A 12,410-nucleotide genomic window follows, 5' to 3' on the forward strand; every position below is an offset into this window, starting at 1 on the left:
GTGCACTTTATGCACTATCTATCTATCATCTATCTGTCTATCATCTATCTATCTATCATCTATCTATCTATCATCTATCTGTCTATCATCTCCATTAAAACGAACAATAATTGAGCCATGTACGGTTACTTTCTTTTGGACCGGTTATACGCTTAGCAGATGTAAGAATCTGATTTTTTAGTAATACTGTGAAATTCACTTAAATGCATTTTCCATGATGGCGACATTTAGCAGGATTAGAGCCCCTTTCATTAAACAGGCACTAATGCAAATGATTAATTCGGCTAATTATTTGTAATATACTTAGAGCTCCTGCAGCTCAGCAAAGCACTACGCTAGCTATGTAAAAATGTCGGTTCTAAATCCTGGGAAACACACATAAAACTGTAACACTTCACTGCACTCTAAATCACTTTCGATACAAGTCGCTGAAAAATGCAATGAAGTCATCTTATAATTTTATAACGAATTTGAGATGTTATCGGCTTTATTTTTGCCACATAAAGTTTCATTATACTAATATAGTCTGTACATAAAGTTTTTAATCTTTCGTGGAACTCGGAATTATTTGTTTATCCGCTTAAAAATCCGCGAGTTGCCAATACAATGTCCACCGATAGACTGATTCATTAAACGCACTTTTCAGGTTATAATCAAAGCTTTACATTACATTTACCATCAGTAATCTAGATATTTTCAACCTTAATCAGAACCATATATAAAGTAATTACTAAGTTATATAGCCTATTACTGCATTTGGCTGGGTTAGGCTATTAGGCTATATCATATCATACCGCGACTCCCACAAGGAAAAGCGGTGGAAAAATTACAGTTGTTATTAGGCCTATATTATTGTCAAGGATATACAATAATTGTCCGGAATATTACTGACTAATCAAATGAACCGAAGTGAAACGGTTCGGTGACGTAGCCTATTGAAAGGTAATAACCACTTCGTATTTTATTCCAACATTTTCAAATTAGGTTCAAACAACCCTCATGCACGCTACCACGTCGTCTATACAATCGTACGTATATCCTACTGATACCTGGAATACATCAAGCATAGTTCTGAATACCTAGTCCATCGGTCATAGTACGATCAATTTATAAAAAATACTTTATAATGTATTTACCGATAGACATTCACATCAACTACACTGATGCTTGAACTCAGCATGAGATACAAATCAATACAGGGGCAAGGTGTAAAAACACAATTAAACGCATTACGTAACCCGGCTGCATTTTTAGTTTCTATTAATCGCTAAGTTTATGACTTCATAAATACAATATACAAGGCTGTCATAAAAAGCAATCTTTATACAAGTGGCTGTTTTCCCCTCTAGTGCTGTATCAAACTTCCGCGACTCATAAACTTTTGTAATAAATTTTATAGTACAAAGTACTACATTGGTTTATTAAATATGAGTTATAATAGATGTTCAATCACTCTACAAATGTTTACATACAATTTTAATTAAAGAACTGAACCGTTAATGTATTTTTAAAATTATATGCATTCAATACATGAATAAATAAAAAAACACAAGAAAAAGTAATGCTGTCTCCATAAATTAGCAATTCGGTTTACATATTTAAACGCTGATTTAAACTAATGTTTAGCACTGAATTTAAATAGATAGAACCTAATATTATATTATAATGATTCCAGAAAAGCCACGAGATCTTGGTGTCCATGTTCTCTAGCGAGATCAATTGGTCGGCGATTCCATTGGTCTCTCATATTTAAATTAGCATGATATTGGACCAAAATCTGCACCGTGTCGCAGAATCCATCTCTGGCGGCGTCGTGCAGGGGCGTAGTGCCGGTATTGTCCGGCTTGTTCGGATCCGCTCCGTTTTCCAACAATAACTTGACCACTGCTGAACTCCCCATCATCGCTACCTGTGCAATGAAATACACATTTGAGATTGTGTTTGCTTCTAGAGTCCATCTGTACAAAGGATACCACATTAGTCCATCGTTGCTTTAAATCAATTACAGGACGGATAAAGGATGAGTTATTAATTTTACATTAACGGAGTGCGAGTTTTGAAAGACATCTATAAATAATACACATAATTAATCCGACAAATATTTCAATCCTAATTAAACGACTGTACTTCATACATTTCAACTCATTTTAAATACAATACAATTATACAATTTATGTTAACTAAGTGTACTTCGAAGTTAATGTATTTAATATAAATAGGGACGATAACTTCCCACTTTACCTACGCGAAGGTTCATTTAACAACACCCTCAAATTAAGGATGGATTTGGTGGCTGGTATGTTTGCGGTTTTCATTCTAAACTATCCGGGCTTTTGTAAAAAATACTGCGTGCATTTTTCTGCTTCAGACATTTTGCACAAAAAAAAGGCTTCGTGTACAGTGCAAATAACGTAATTATTATTCACTCATAAAAACTCGCGTAGATACTCACGTATAGTTAAAGGTGAAAGTGTTTTCGAAGTGGGCGTGCCCCGACAGTATTCTATAACAGATCCTTAATATTTTCGACAAAGAAAATTGTAAAGATCGATATATTAAATAAGTTAAACACCACGCATAGTACAAGCAGCATGATTGGCAATGACGTTTAACATAACGTCACATGAGCGCATAACTGGACATACATGTGACGCAAAATAATGTTATTTCATTTTAAAGGCAAACTAGATTAAATGCACAAACAAATAAACTGCTTTGCGGTCATTTTATTCAGAACGCTTTCATAGGCTATAACAGGGTCCTGAAGAGTAAAAACATGTTTGCCAGTGTTCAGGTGTCAGTGACGTTTACATAGTTTGAAAAAGAAACCAAACCAGAACATAAACACAACAGTATTTTGTATTACTTACAGATATACCATTATATCATGATTCGGATGCCAACTAATAAAACATCGGTTATTCTCTCTGGGTACTCCATAGCTGCACCTGACGAACAGGACGGCGGAACACGCAGAGGCGTACCAACCTGCAGCGGCGTCCGTCCAAAGCTATTTGCGGCGTTAGCATCAGCTCCATTTTGGAGCAAACGTCCCACTATCCCGGTGTTTCCATTTGCCGCTGCGGATGCGAGCTCATCCTCGAGGTTCATCTTCGTCTGCGGAGCGCCTAGTCCAGATGCGCGGCTTGACGGAACCGTGCTGACAGGTGCGGTGGCGCAGAGCGCATCGCCGGTTCGGGAGAGTCCCAGGCGGGCTGCTGCCCGACGCGAGTGCCGTCGATCGGCACTCTCCCTCGCATGCGATGAGCCGCTCTCGTACACTTTCATCCAGAGTGCTGCCTAGAACGACGGCTGCTCGCAGTGTTATGTTCTGACTTGCCCGTCGCTATTGAGCCGGACGTCACTCACGCCTGTGGCTGCGCTCATTGCGCACGCCCAGCGCCGCAGATATAAGCGCACGGGAGGGTGTTCCTCACATTATGCACCACGCAGAGCTCATAGATGCACCCTCCCTGGTGATCTCGGACGGGTAGCCTTTAGAGTGCACACTGACGTCCGCCTGCATCCAGTCTTTGCGTTAACCAACTTGCTGGTCGTAACGTCGGCGTAACGTCGTGCTTCGGTGGTTCAGCCACCGGCCGGCGATCATGCATCGATTGTAAAATTATTCCCGCTTTTGGCCAATTTCTCCTGGTCTGGGCCCGATATTTTAACATTATTCTTAGCCTCACAACTAATTAAACTGGTAAGCTGTATTTATTCATTCGATGACGTTCATGATTATTATTATTATTATTATTTTTATTATATGACGCTTCTCTTGACCGCAAATGTTGCAGCTTGTTTATAACATTCTCCCCAATTATTTGACTCTTTAGTATTTTTTTTCAGCTTTTTTCACTGTTTATTGCATTATTCTGTCTTAATGATGTTGTAATGCATCACCGCACACCAATACAAAGCACCTTGGGGCGACTCTGTTGTGAAAAGCGCTATATAAAAATAAATTGAATTTTTAGTGTTAATATTTCTTACTAAATTGCACTGTGTATAGATGGCTTTTCTAAATGTAGTTAGTTTAGTTAGGATTTATAAAAACTACCATACTTACTGTATTACTACTGTAATTACTATTAAACACGTTATTAAAAATGAAATTAAAATGATTTACATCATTATTCCAAACAGCGTAAAATATTGAAACAAGCTTATCCAAATGAATAAACAGATAAGAAAATATAAATGTAAACGGGTGCACATGTGACATGCATAGTCATAGGAGGCTGTGCAGTTTGTTGCCTGTTTGCAAACGGTCTCCTGGCACGCGCTATGGCCGGCATGAGGGCCGGCACGTAGGGAGCGGCCATTGCTGAGGGCAGCAGACGGAAAAGATCCCCAGTTGCGCTTCTACGCACCCCGTGGCGAGAGCAGCCAGGGCTAACGGTGCACCAAGAGGATGGACGACATAAAGAAGGCTTTGGCATAGACGTTTGGCTGACCTGGCTCATATATATAACCTACATATCACGGTACATAAACAATAAAGTGTCCTCAATATGTATAAATCTGTGCCCTCGATCTGAATACCGTTGACTGTACAGTTTTATTAGAATCCCCAGGGTTACACCCAGTGGGTGGGAATCATCGGGTTTCTGCTTGGGAAATCCCCAAGTCGAGGAGCTGGATAAAAAAAGATTATAAGCAGTGTAGGTGTTAGAGAGCACAGCCAAAGGGATCCGCCAGCATGATCGACAAGCAAAATGGAGTAATCAGCCGACAAATATACGATATGAAGTTTTAGATAGATGATGACTCAAATATCCTTGTGTGCTTGTGATGAATTTAGCTTAAAATCCATCCATCCTTTCTGTAGCTTCTTGTCCTATGCAGGATCGCGGGGAAGCCTACCTCAGAGGCAGGGAACAACCCAGGATGGGGCGCCAACCAATCGCAGGGCACACTCACACACCAGTCACACCCACAAGAACACCTAAGGGTAAATTGGTGAATCCGATTCACCGCAGCATGTTTTTGGACTGCGGGGGGGAAACTGGAGTACCCAGGGGAAGCCTCACAATGACCCAGGGAAACTTGCAAACTCCACACCCGTGGAGCCATGACAGACACTCGAACCATGCTTACAATCAATCCTGTTGCCATATTCTGAACAAAGCTTAGCTTATCTTTGGAGGGGTCATCCTGCTTGAGTAGCTGCAGGCTCTCTCTTTTTAAAACATAGCTTAATAAAATGAAATCGCCATGTACCCGTGACAAACAAACAGGTAGTATTTTAGTAACAGGCAATCAGTAAGGAATTCTTCAGTATGCTAACAAAAGATAAAAAAGTTACATTAGCGTACTAGAAACTTATAGTTGAAATATATTAATACAGACACCTATTCAATTTGCCTTTTCAGTGCACATTTCCATTTATAATAATGATTGAAGTCATAATATTTGCATACAGTTTGTTTGAACAGTAGGGTTTAAATTCAGACTTAACGTCGCTGTGATATGTAAGCCGGTTAAACAGGAAAATCAGCACATTTTTCTCTCTGAATTGCCCTCGGTGTACATGTTGCTGACACTGTGAGTGGGACAGTAAATACATATATGCATGTATTTGAGATGAAGAGTAATCCTGTCCTGTTCATTCAGTGTGAGTGCTGTACCTTCAGCAATACCTGAATTGAACCTGTAACTGGAGCACACTTCTAAACAGTGATGAGCTGGCAGATACATAATGACCAGGGTGAATAGGTAAAGCTGTTGCCTTACCCCTCCAAGGTTGTGGGTTTGAATCCCATGTCTGTGTTATGTTTTGTACTGCTGTAGTCACTGGCAGAACTACTGTACACTGGGCCCTAGGGCTAAAATGGACCATGCCCCCCCCCCCCCCTTTCCAAATACACACTTAGGGCCTGCCTACGCCAGTTGCAGCAGTTGCAGATGATGGAATTTAAGTAGCCTCCAACTATCTTACCCATCATGCACTGCGGTAGTCAGCAAATTCCACAAACATGCTTTTTTCGTTAAATACGCGTCTCAACGACATAGTTTGACTACAAAACATTACAGGCTATTACATTTTAAAATTGTTTTAAGTATTATACCATTTTTTGTGTGTGTTATGACTCCCACCATAATGAGATTGTATAAATTAAAGTGAGAGGCATAAAAATAGCCTATCATAATTCAGTGAAATATGTGTGATGTCAGATCCTAAATTGTCACAAATACTTTGTCTGTATGTGAGATTTGCAGTTGGTTGGGGGTCCTTGGCAGTGTTGGACCCTGGGTCAGCTGCACTTACCAATCTATTGTGCCTAATGCTGGATTGATGTCTCACCCAAAACAACGATGCTGTTTGAGGTTGGTTGGGTAGCTAGGTAGCTTAATCATGACAAGCTTCCCCTCTTAAGATATATTTAGACATCTCAAGAGAACCTGCTTCTCTGAGAATCATTTTAAATGGCAATTTAGAGGATGTTACTCAACTCTTTTGTTCCGCTTCTGGGAATTTTTTAGAAGAGCACTGGGTTACTAGGTTTAAATTTACAATCACAAAATGAAACTTTTTTTCTTTAGCCACGTTTCACAGGTGAACATCAGAGTTTTATTTGTTCGTTTGTTTGTTGAGCATTTTTTGTAACTTGATACACTGAGTGGAATTCTCGACTCAATAGTTTCAATAGTATCTCAATAGTTTGAACACAGCATGGTTGATGGTATTCTGTTAATCTAGCTCAGAGGTCAGCAACCTTTTTAAAGCAGAGCCATTTTATCCTAAATGTCTGACACAAGATTTACAAAGAGCCGCAATGGATAGAGAAGAGGGTTTGAGATACGATTTTTTAATGCGATATTGGTATATATGCATTCAACACAAAAACAAAACTTCCACTACTTACAAAAAATAAAGAAAAACAGTTTTGGGGTGGGGAGGGGGACTCAGTTTTAAATCACTCGGACGCATAACAGCGCAAAGGTGACTAATGTCACAATATCGTTCTAGTTGTCTGCCCTTCACTATCCACTTCACTAATTGTAACTCTGCTGACCGAGCAGCGCAAAATACCATCACCACTCTGAACTCAGCTGGATATAATATGTAAATCGGAGGAAATATAACAATTTTACGAAGACCTGGGAAGGCGTGGTGACGATTTACTACAAAAATTATATGAAAGAATTAGGAATCCCAATAAACGTTGAAGCGTACGTCCAATCTCGGACACTGAAGAAAACTACGAAAAACTACCATTTGACCGGAGACATAATCTTGTCGTAGAGAATGACTTTGAGGAAGATGTAAATGATGCCAATAAAACATCACAGAAGTGCGCCACAGACCGCCTCATTCACATATAGCTAAAGAAATACCTAAATGAAAACTAATAATATTAACCCATAAATAAATGATTTATATTTACGAAAGTATTATCATAATATGTTAGGACATGAAAATGTGAATGTGTCTATCGTTCTGAGAAGAGCCGCAGGTTGCTGACCCCTGAACTAGTTAGTTGGCACCTTCTGCATTTTCAGATTCCTTGGAGACTCAGAAACCTGGTACACAAAGTTCCATCCATCCATCCATCCACCCATCTGCATATCCAGTGCACGATCACAGTCATCCTGAATTCCGATTCAGGAGGCCAAGGGTGGAACTGCTTTGGATGAGACGAAGGTCCCACCCAACATTCTCGCACCTAAAGAGAGTTCATGGACAGGAATTCACGTAAACCACTTGCCTTTGCCGTGTACAATAAACAAGTTATTCACTGTGACGCAATTGAAACACGAGCGTAATTGCAGAGTTCTGCGTCAGCACAGGAGCACAGCCACAGTGCCATCGCATGTAGGTGATCCTGGGTGCAAAATGCAGGCCGTCTAGCCATCGGCAGGCCTCCTCCAGATCCGGGTGACTCCTTCTCTGGCTTGACTCAGATGCCTGTTCCTGGGCAGATGACAGCAGTGTCTTCACTGAGACGTCCCCTGCCAGCGCCGGACTGGCCATCCGGCATACCGGGCATTATTCCAGCTGGCTGATAGAGTTATGGGCTCCGCAATCCCATCCCTAACAGCTAATTTTATCATGTTTGTAAAGGACAAAAGTCTGGGGGCGATTTTTTAATCTCGGTCCAGCCCTGCTTCCTGCGGATGTATCATTTCAAACATGGAACCAGAGATTAGTCCTGGTGGCTTATGCCTATCCCAGATGCAGGCAGGAGCAGATTGAGGTCCCCCGTGTGACTGAGCACGTGACTGAGTGATGGTGGTTGTGGGGGGCAGGGTTGTGTGGTCAGGTGTGCCGGCTTGGGAATCCTGATTGGACCAAAATATACAGAATCAGCTAAGTTTCCTTGACCTGCTATTTATCCATTGTCTTATTATTGTTTACGTCATGGGGCCAGATGGACGAAGGGATGTGTGTGTGTGTTTTTTCAAAATCATCCTGTGAATTTAAAATGACATAATGCTGTTAGAGAGAAGAGAGCAGCTGTCTTTACATTTCGGGCAGCCGCAAAATCGCTTTCATCTTAAGTCTTGTCGGAAGAGACAGATGACGTAAATATTCTGTCCACATGCTCTTTGAAGAGGTTTAGAAACTTTCTGCCCTCCCCCAAAAAAAAGCACCCAAGCCATAAATGAGTACAAAGTTCTGCCTTTTACTGTTAGTTGTTTTCTTTCCTTATTCAAGAATGATCCACTTCTTGGGAATGTGGTCTGTATGCTCAGGGGAAGCAGGAGGAGACTGACCGGGCCAGAGAATATCCAGGGGTGTGGTTAGGTCCCCCTGAATCTGTACAATCTTGCGCCGTGTGCAGCTGGGCCCTAATGGAGGTGGTCTTGCATCTCAACTGGCCATTTTTAGGGCTCCGCAAGACAGGCGGACGTGTAAATGCAATCGACCTTGACAGACACGTGTGGCAAAACAAAGCATAGCTTTCATCCTATTTACGCAGTAACAAAGTTAACCCGTTGCGCTGCTTCGCCCAAGAAAAAACCTTTGGTACGCCAAGAATAGAATTTCCATCGAAGGAACAGAATCCCAGATCAGTGGCTCGCTGGCCGTCGAAGTCACCTGTGTTCGCTCTTTTGTCTGGTCCTCCCGTGTGCTAACTGACAGAATCAAAGCACAGGAAGTCTTTTGTAATCGGAGTAGTCAACGACCGTGAAAGTACACGGTCCCCTGTAACGGAAACTCAACCGCCCACATAAAGTTCCGGATCCGCTCCTGACATGAGCACATCAGGAAAAAAAACGCCTGGGAACCAAGCGGGGGTGACATGTGAGTGATGTACAACTGACGAGCTTAGAAAAAGACGACCGTTTAGTCGTCATAATGGCATTCTCCAGATTTAGATCGGCATATGAGAAACAGGTGCTATTTAGCTATATTCAAATGATCTCAGATCATCATCGCTCGGATCCGTCAGCACGCTTCGCCTCGCACATAAAGAAGTATCACAAGCCTGGGATAGGCAGGAGTATGGAGACGCCTATCAGCGTGTGAGGCCCCGATCGCATCTGGTCTGGTTATAAATAAACAAACCTCTCCTGAACCAATCAAACGAGCTGGTAGCAGCTGGATGAATCACCCTCATTCGCCAGACTTTTCATACCGCCGAGCAAACAGGCAGGCAGATGACCGGACAGCTTTGAATTGTTGCAGACGACACTATGCTCACGGAAGGTCAAAGGTGTGGCAGTGTTTTCCTGCCTGAGAATAATTTACAGTAACGCACACAAACAGTCCCCGATGCCACACATAACAGAAATGTCACCCACCTCAGCTGTGACCTCCATGCCGGTGAAAAATCCAGCTTTCCTTCCCCTTTGGCGTTCTGAGCGATTGTACCCTCCTTGTCTGTCTCCCAGGGCTGATTTTGTAACAGGAGTGTGGGTAATCCACACAGCGTTCAGCTTCGACCTTTGATGACTGTTTTGAAAGACTTGTCTGCTGGGTTGTGGTTACGTTTATTGTCAAGGTGCCCGTATACCACGGTGCAGACCAGGCAAATACAAATCAAACTTTCAGCCACACTCGTATTTAATAATGTGTACATGATGTAGGTTAATTTTGGCAAAGCTGTTGCCTTTCTTTTACCCCTTTTTTCCCGGATTTTTAATTAAAGGAAACATTTTGAATACTTTTATAAAAAAGAAAAAACTTTTCAATCAATGGAATTGAAATTCAGCCCCCCTCCCCCATATAACAACATGGGCTTTGTGTGGAGGCTGGCTCACCGGTTCTGAGTCACCAAATCTACCCCGCATGTTTTGGTTCTTGTCCCGATGGGGGTCGCAAAGTTGGGAGCGCGGTGAAAAAAATTCCACACCGGTTAGCAACAGATGCGAACAAATTGACTGCTTAACCTGTAATTATGCATACTGTAGGTTTATCTTCCAGGAATGGTTCTCGGTCACTGAGGATTGGTGTTGATTAGCATTCTTTAGTAAGGTACTGAAGGGATCTGTCACCTACCTGACCGGGAGCTAGCAGGAGTGCTGCCCGGTTCCGTGTGACATGCCAAGAGAACCCTGAGCCGTCCACATGGGCATAGCTCTTCTATGACTGCGGAAGACTTGGCGTGTTGATGTTGAAGCGAGCGTTAGCAGAGCCCGAACCAAAGATCTAACCTCATTCCCTACAGCTGGACTTAACCACATAACCTGCTGTTTTAGTATTGTGTTCATGACCATTTGTTTGCTTTTCTGTTTGTGATTAAAAGGCAAGAAGCTTTGAGGAGAAAAATATTGGGCTCTTGCGGAACATTCCGGGAGGAAACGGAAGGGGGGCTAAAAACATAACAATGAGTAATCGGGTACCGCGGAACCGACTCGGAACGCCGGATGAGGGTCCGGTTGAGCTCCAGTGCCGGAAAGAGGAATCTTTGCCTCGGCGCCCACATTATGTGATGTGTTTATGACATCATAAGCGCATAATGGGCCGTTTGAAGTGGATCTGAAACCGGGCCACATTTGCAGGCCTCGTGAAGCACGCTTCCCTTCATACCACCACTTCGGAAGCTCCTGTGTGGTCACACTCCCGGTCAGATACTGTGCCACGTGTGTATGTGTATGTCTGCGTGTTCGTGACTATTGGATGCATTTCCACTGCACTGCTATGTCATGTCAAAAATATTTGCTGAGGTTTTTCCGAGTTGGTCTTTTCTTTTCCTGCATGTCGGCCCACTTCTAGCAGAGTCTGCCTACGTCAGCACCATGGACAGATGCCACCTGCCCTTCCCACCATCTCAATAGTGGGCATGAGCAACATGCATCGATCTCACACTGGCAAACCGGAGCCGTCTCCCTGCCCAAAGGAGAAGGAAAAAACAAGAGAAAACAGATTTATTCCTGCCCCATGTTTACATCCAGCATGAAGTCTCCGATCGTAATCTATAAAACAAGTTGTAATCATGATGGAAACTTCCAGAAGCATCCTCATCCTCCCTGCAATATAATGTGATGGGCTTGACATGACACCATCACCTAATTCGGAAGAAAAAAGCAGAAACATAACATGTTATTTTCAAAGACTTTGCTACATATACATTTATAAGCCTGTAGCTACAGGTTATGGGGCTGGCCTGTAGCTACAGGTAAGGGGCTGGCCTGTAGCTACAGGTAAGAGGCTGGCCTGTAGCTACAGGTAAGAGGCAGGCCTGTAGCTACAGGTAAGGGGCTGGCCTGTAGCTACAGGTAAGGGGCTGTCCTGTAGCTACAGGTAAGAGGCTGGCCTGTAGCTACAGGTAAGGGGCAGGCCTGTAGCTACAGGTAAGGGGCAGGCCTGTAGCTACAGGTAAGGGGCAGGACTGTAGCTACAGGTAAGGGGCTGGCCTGTAGCTACAGGTAAGGGGCTGTCTTTGCAGAAAGAACCACAGCACACAGGTGAATGGCTGGTGTAGTCTGGCTATGTAGATGCTGCCCAGCCCACTGAAGTTGTGTTCACTGGCCAGCGTGGCCTCCGATTGGATGCTTAAAATCGGGGAGATCGCAGTCAAACTGAAATCTGCTTGACATTTCCTGTGTGGAACGCTTCTTGTTTTTTTTCTTCTGCCCTTGATGGTCTTTGTGTCTATATTTTGCCTGCAGTCCTGAGCTCTGGGTAGCACTAGAAAAATAGCTGTTGATCCATCACTGAACCATGTACTGCTTTTTGTTCTGTAGATCTTTATGGACAGCAACCAAAAACAGCCTGGTGTTGTGATTGGTCGGACGAGCAGGGAGCTGAGAATCAGGGTCCAGACACGGATGGTCAGGGAATGGGATTTATTAGGGCAAACAGGCAGACAGGGCACAATACGATCGAGATGTTAATGACGGAACTGGGGATACAGACTCTGACGTGGACTTAAATACACAGGACAAGTCGAAATAACAGGAGACAGGTGATAACAATCAGGAATTCACACGAGGTTAATGAGGGGGCGTGGCAC

Source organism: Paramormyrops kingsleyae, chromosome 25 (genome assembly GCF_048594095.1).
Source record: "Paramormyrops kingsleyae isolate MSU_618 chromosome 25, PKINGS_0.4, whole genome shotgun sequence".
In the NCBI taxonomy this organism is placed as follows: domain Eukaryota; kingdom Metazoa; phylum Chordata; class Actinopteri; order Osteoglossiformes; family Mormyridae; genus Paramormyrops; species Paramormyrops kingsleyae.